Source organism: Citrus clementina, unplaced genomic scaffold (assembly GCF_000493195.1).
Source record: "Citrus clementina cultivar Clemenules unplaced genomic scaffold, Citrus_clementina_v1.0 scaffold_3, whole genome shotgun sequence".
NCBI classification, from domain to species: domain Eukaryota; kingdom Viridiplantae; phylum Streptophyta; class Magnoliopsida; order Sapindales; family Rutaceae; genus Citrus; species Citrus x clementina.
The window spans coordinates 26,621,715-26,628,435 of record NW_006262339.1 but is presented as its reverse complement, the minus strand read 5'-3'; the positions used below and the strand labels follow the sequence as shown (position 1 = coordinate 26,628,435).

The following is a 6,721-nucleotide window of genomic DNA, read 5'->3' as shown; positions in this document are numbered from 1 at the left end:
GACGAACTTATCCCTTTAATATCTGTAATTGTCCACCCAATAGCCTTTTTGTAATCCTTCAGCACTCTAATAAGTTTCTCTTCCTCTAAAGTACTAAGCTTTGAAGAGATTAACACCGGAAGTGTCTCATCATCTCCTAGAAACATGTACTTTAGATGGCTCGGCAATGGTTTAAGCTCTATTTTCGGTGCCTGCAAAATAGATGGAAGAAGTTTTGCATGAGATGAAGGTAATTCAATATTAGACATATGATGAGTTAAAGTTCTCAAAGAATTTAGTTCATAAATTGTCTCTTGCAATACAGAATTTAAAACAAACTCATTTTCATCATTTTGCAATCCTTTGAGGCCCAAACTGTTATTTAAAGCAGCTACCGATGAATTTTCGACATCCAAATTAAAAACTTCCTGCACTATAAGGTTAATAACATCCATAGAAAATACCGAATGTTCATCACTAGGATATTCATGGTATCATACATATTGAACTCTATAACCTCTCCATCAAACTCCATAGTGAGAGTCCTTTTATGTACATCCATTTTAGTTCTAGCGGTTTTAAGAAAATGTCTTCCTAGAAAAATTGGGACAGAATTAGAGGAGTTATCCACTTCCATATCAAGTACATAAAAATCAGCAAGAAAAACCAACTCATTAACTTGTACTAAGACATCCTCTAATACCCCATCAGGATATGCATTTGACCTATCAGCTAGTTGAATTATCACGCCAGTTTCTTTTAATGCACCAACATTCAAAGACGAATAAATAGAACGAGGCATGACATTAATAGAAACTCCTAGATCTAACATAGCCTTCTCAACTCTAACACTACTAATTTTGCAAGGGATAGTAAACATACCTGGATCCTTGCACTTAGGAGGTATTTTCTTTTGGAGAACTGCTGAAACATTCTCCCCCATGTGAACTCTTTCATCTCCTCTTAATTTTCTCTTGGAGGTGCACCGTTCCTTAAGAAATTTAGCATATCAAGGTATTTGTTTTATAGCATCTAATAAGGGAATATTTACCTCAACCTTGTGAAATGTCTCAAGGATGTCTTTCTCTTGTTCCTCATTCTTGGATTTTGCAAATCGACTTGGAAAATGAGGAGGTATCACTATAGGTAGAGGTTTCGCTCTAGTGGGTTGCACATCTTGAGATTTAGGCATCAATTCATTCTTTTCAAGCACGTCTTCTACATGCTCTATCACTTTCTTACTAGGCTCTTGCAACTCCTTCCCACTTCTAAGGATGACGGCACTAGTGTTTTGCTTTGGATTCACCTCAGATTGTGAAGGTAATCTCCCTGATACTTGAGACTCTAGATGGCTCATCGTAGTTGCCAATTGACTCACTTGGCTCTCCAAATTCTGAATGTTTGTTGTAGTTGCCTGCTGAAATTGTTAAGCGTTAGTCGCAAGTGATTTAACAATTTGTTCAAGAGATATACCTAACTTGGAGTTTGACTGTGGAGGTGTTGATTGCCTTGGCGGATACTGTTGTAGGAATCCTGACGGCCTAACTCCATAGCTAAAGTTGGGGTGATCCTTCCATCCCGGATTGTATGTTTGTGCATAAGGATCATACCTCCTCAGAGGCATGCCTGGAAATCCTCCAACTGCATTGGCTTGTTCAACGGGTTCTTCTTGAAGCGTAGGACACATATCAATTTAATGACCCATATTGTAACAGATGCCACAAGTCTTCACCTGTTGCACATTACCTACAACAAACTTTTCCACAAGAGAAGTAAGTTTATCTAAACGTTATTCAACAGAAGAAATATTTACCTCATTCACCTTCCTTGAAGTGGGATCTTGCCTGCTGCCAAATTGTTATGCATTGGCAGCCATATTTGAGATCAACTCCCTTGCTTGAGTAGGGGTCTTGTTCACCAACACACCTCCACTAGCAGCATCTATCATACTCATATCCATCAATGACAGTCCTTCGTAAAAATATTGAATAAGAACTTAATCAGAAATCTGATGTGAGGACAGCTGGCACACAATTATTTGAATCGCTTCCAATACTCATACAAAGTCTCCTCAGGAAGTTGTCTGATCCCACAAATATCTTTTTTGATGTTGGCAGCTCTTGAAGCAGGAAAGTACTTCTCGAGGAACTGCTTATCCAAACTATTCCACGTTGTAATTGATCCAGGAGGCAAGTAGTACAACCAGTCTTTAGCTAGTCCATCTAAAGAGAAAGGAAAAGCACGCAACTTAATCTGCTCTTCAGTCACGCCTTGTGGCCTCATACTTGAGCACACAACATGAAACTCCTTGAGATGTTTATAAGGATCTTCACTTGCAAAACCATGAAACTTGGATAATAAATGAAAAAGACCAGACTTTAATTCAAAATTTACCTCCAAATCTACATATTGAATGTAGAGTGGTTGCTGATTCAAGTCTGGTTCAGCTAACTCTCTAAGAGTTCTTTCTACAGGTGCAGCTCTATCCATCACTTGTTCTTCTGAATCGCTAGATGATTCAACTAAATCAGGCACCGTATCTGTTTCAGAAAGCAAAGGCGACGAGGATCGTTGCTTAGCTCGCTTCGTCTGCTATCTCAGCTGGTGAGCTGTCTTCTCAATTTCAGGATCAAACGAAAGTGTACCTGTACGAGAAGAATGAACCATGCACCAAGTAAAACGTAAAAATGATTAAATAAATGACACAAATCCCCGACAACGGCGCCAAAATTTGATGGTTGTCAAAGCCAACAAAAATAAATACCTACTCTAAATAAATTGTGTATAATGATTGAGCAGGGTCGTGTCCACAGAGATCGGTAATTATTTAAATCCTTTTAAAATGTAAAACGTAAAATGGGGGAATTGTTGAAAATAATAGAAATCAAATTAAAATAACTAGAATGCAAATTAAAGCTGTAATTCAAATTGGAGAAAGCTCCGGTTGAAGGAATTAACTCAGCTTGATTCGACTACTGATTATTGATTTAAATATAAATTATTACTACTTATGAATAGACCAGTTATAGCTACTGAGACCCTCTAATAGTCAATCTCTCCTTAACTAGTCGATAACCAAGGTACGACCGTTGATTATTTCCCTAATCAATAGACAACCCTAGATACGATCATAGGATTTAATCAATTGACAGCCAGAAAAACCAGAGAAACCCAAATCCTAATCAACAAACACATACGATGGTTCATTTAAATTAGATTGTTTATTCTCATAACACAACTCATTGCTACGTTATTTGTCACTAACATTAAAATCTTCATACGATGAATCCTTTAATTGACAATAGATTAAGTTGATAATTAAATAGTGGCCAATTACCTAATTAACAAACATAATCATGAAAATAATTCAAAGAATAAACAAATAACCAAAAAGCAATAAAACAATTAAAGCATAAGAAAGATCTCACAGTAGTGATGAATCAAAGCTTCATTATCCTTCAACCAGAAAAATAGGTTTAGTTCTTCATAGAGAGAAGAGAAAAGTTTAGATCTATGGTTTCTTTCTTTTTCTCTAATCCCTCTTTTTCACAATAGATTCCTCCCTTAAATACTCTCTCTCTCTTCTCTTCCAGAATTCTATTTAAAATAAAATACTAATATCTGAAATATTAAATTCGTAATTACAAAAATAACCAAAAATACAAAAGACGTTAAACTAAAAACTGCAGGTTCGTAGTTGACAGCACACACCCACGCCTTATCAATAAAGTTCTTCTGACGCTCATAATTTCTCCAAGAGAACAATTATCATTAAACATCATCTTGTAGCTCAATTTTATCACCAATCAATAGAATTGCACCTACAAAAGTAAAACACAAGTAAATCACTATTATTAAGTGCAAAACATCGATATTAAGGGAAGTAAACAATGCAAAACTAGTGCATAAATTGCACTCTAACAACCACTTTTGAAGATTACGTCAGACTCCTAGAAGGGGGATATACTTAGTTTTTTGCAAGAGATGGCAGACAAAAGGAGTTAGTCAGATATAGAGCTGATAGTTGCTACTTGTTGGGCTATTTTGAAATACAAGTATGCAACCCAAGAGGGGGGGTGAATTGGGATTCTAAAAAATTATTCAATTTATTAAAGAAAAACTTAATGCAATTATAAATCAAATTCAAAGCAATAACAATTAAGATGATCACAATATAAAAAGATAAGGGAAGAGGGATTCAAACACCGAGATTTTTACGTGGTTCGGCCAACCTCGCCTACGTCCACGCCTCCAAGCTTTCCGGGCTTGAGGATTCCACTAAGCAAGCCTCCAAGGCTTCAAATGCTTACACTTGACTTCCAAGGTGTCAATGGACCTTTACAACAAGAGATTATCCCCAATCTCTTAACCCAAATGTATCCCAACACTTACAATCACTCAAAGTAAAAGATTACAAACTGTTTTGCCTCTCACAATATATAAGATTACACAATGATGCTTAATATGTGAATAGATGAAGCAAGAATGTGTTCTAAGCTCTATGAAGATTGTATTCTCAAATATTAGCTCAAATGGTCGTGTTGTGATCTCTCTTCATTGAATTTGAATGAGCTTATTTATATCTGGAGCTGAAAATCTAGCCGTTACAAACTATCGGACAGAAAATAGTTCGCCGTTAACCATAAACAGTTAACCGTTTCGGTTGGTCAAAGTTACCGTTGGGCCAGTTTTCAAATAAACGGTTTGCCGTTTAGGATTGCCCTTTCGCCGTTAACTTCCAGAGACCTGCAAGATGAGCATTTGTTATCTGTTTACGCTAAACGGTTAAGGACTTGCGTGAAGTAACGTTTCTGGATATTATTGGTTAACCGGTTGCAATAGACGGTTAGCCGTTTGTCTCCAGTAACCTGCAAAATGAACATCAGTTAATCCGTTTTCATTTAGCGGTTAAGGGATCGCATAAAATGGCTTCTCTGGGTATTATCGGTTGACCGTTTAAAATAAACGGTTTGCCGTTTGGCTCCAGTAACCTGCACAACAATTTAGCCTTATCAGTTTTCGTTAAACAATGCCAGAGGAGGACAACCTTCAATTCTGGACGTTATCGGTTAACCGTTTAAAATAAACGGTTCACCGTTAGTTGCCAGTAGCCTTCCCATCTTGGGTGTTTTCCGTTAAGCATAAACGGTTAGAGCTTAGGCAATATGTTGCTCTCTGGTGCTAATCGGTTAACCGTTTAAAAGAAAATGGTTTACCGTTAATTTCCAGTAACCTTCCCATCTTTTGTATTTTCCTTTTTTCATAAACGGTTAGAGGTTTAAGAAATGTGTTGCTCTCTGCCTTTAATCGGTTAACCGTTTTATATAAACGGTTCACCGTTTTATATAAACGGTTCACCGTTTTATATAAACGGTTCACCGTTTATAACCAGAATTGTAATTTTAAACGAGTTTTTGTAGAGAATCTCTTTCTAATTGGAAAAGCCATCTTTTTTGAAGAAATAAGGCAATGATTAAAAGGGCTTTCGTTTATTAAGAAATAGCTCCAATATTTTTATCAAAAACCATATAAAATTTGTTATTATTAAAATCAATATTATTAACATATTCATGTTAACATATTTGGCATGCAAGGAATCTTTTATCTTTGAAAATAATTAAAAAGGAAGATTCTCAATTAGCAGCTGTTAAAGCAGATGCAATAGTACATTCTTACAAAAAGATTCAGTTGCCATAACCACAGACATCTTTAGAGGAAAACTCTAATGTAGGTTCCAAATAGCAATCCCCACTAGCAGGTTTTCTCAAAGTTAATGTGGATGCATCAGTTGCAGTTGAGCAGGGAAGAGTTAGTCTGGGTACTGTGATTAGATATTCTAGAGGCGAAGTAATAGCAACAACTATACAACCTTCTTGTTTCTAGTTTGAGGTAGCTTATGCAGAAGCAGAAGCTACAAAAATTGGTGTTGAAATTATAGAAAAGATGGGATACTGGCCCTTAATCATAGAAATTGATTCACAGGAGGTTGTAAATCTGGTTTTGAACAAGAAAAGCACAAGAACTGAACTTTATTGGGTTATATCTAATTTGCAAGCTTGTATTAGAAGGCAGCAACAAATATCAATTCAATATGCTCTGAGAGCCAGCAATGTTATAGCTCACAATTTAGCTAGACTAGCCTTGGAGCAATTGGAAGTTGTACTTTGTGGGGATAACATTCTAGCCCACCATTTGTATTTATTCACTAGTTGAATGCTTAAAAAGGAGACTTTTTTTATTAAAGAAAAAAAACTTACTCCTCCAACCATGTTCATAACTGAGCTTGAACAAATTGTGGCAACACAATCAAGTGAAGATCTAGTGACAATTGCACTATATTGGTTTGACTTGCCTCAATTTTATAAACAAGTAAAATGGATACTCAAAGAACCTACTAGAGTAATAATTGCATGGACCTATACCATGCCCGAAATCAATGAATCCGCAGCGGTAGTTTTCAAATCGTTTGACAGAGTTGATTGTGAGCCATTTTGGAAACCACAACGTAAATTGTTGGACAACAAGTACATGAGTATTGATTTTCCATTTGAGCCTGTGGATAGAGATGATAATATGGGGCCGTTTGGTTAGTTTGTTGTAGAGAATTTTGATGTATTTAGATGATTACTTCATGTTCATAAGGTTATATTCAGCATATCAGACGGCTAAGGACAAGAGCAGTGAGCTTTTGACAAATAATGTGATGGAGAAGTTTAAGTTTGCTTGGAATGAAGATGGTTGA

The 6,721-nt window shown here is 36.2% G+C and overlaps 1 pseudogene; it reads left to right on the top strand.

The window, feature by feature from the left end:
* Positions 1-6,192: 6,192 nt before the first annotated feature.
* LOC112099791 lies at positions 6,193-6,721 on the top strand (annotated as a pseudogene).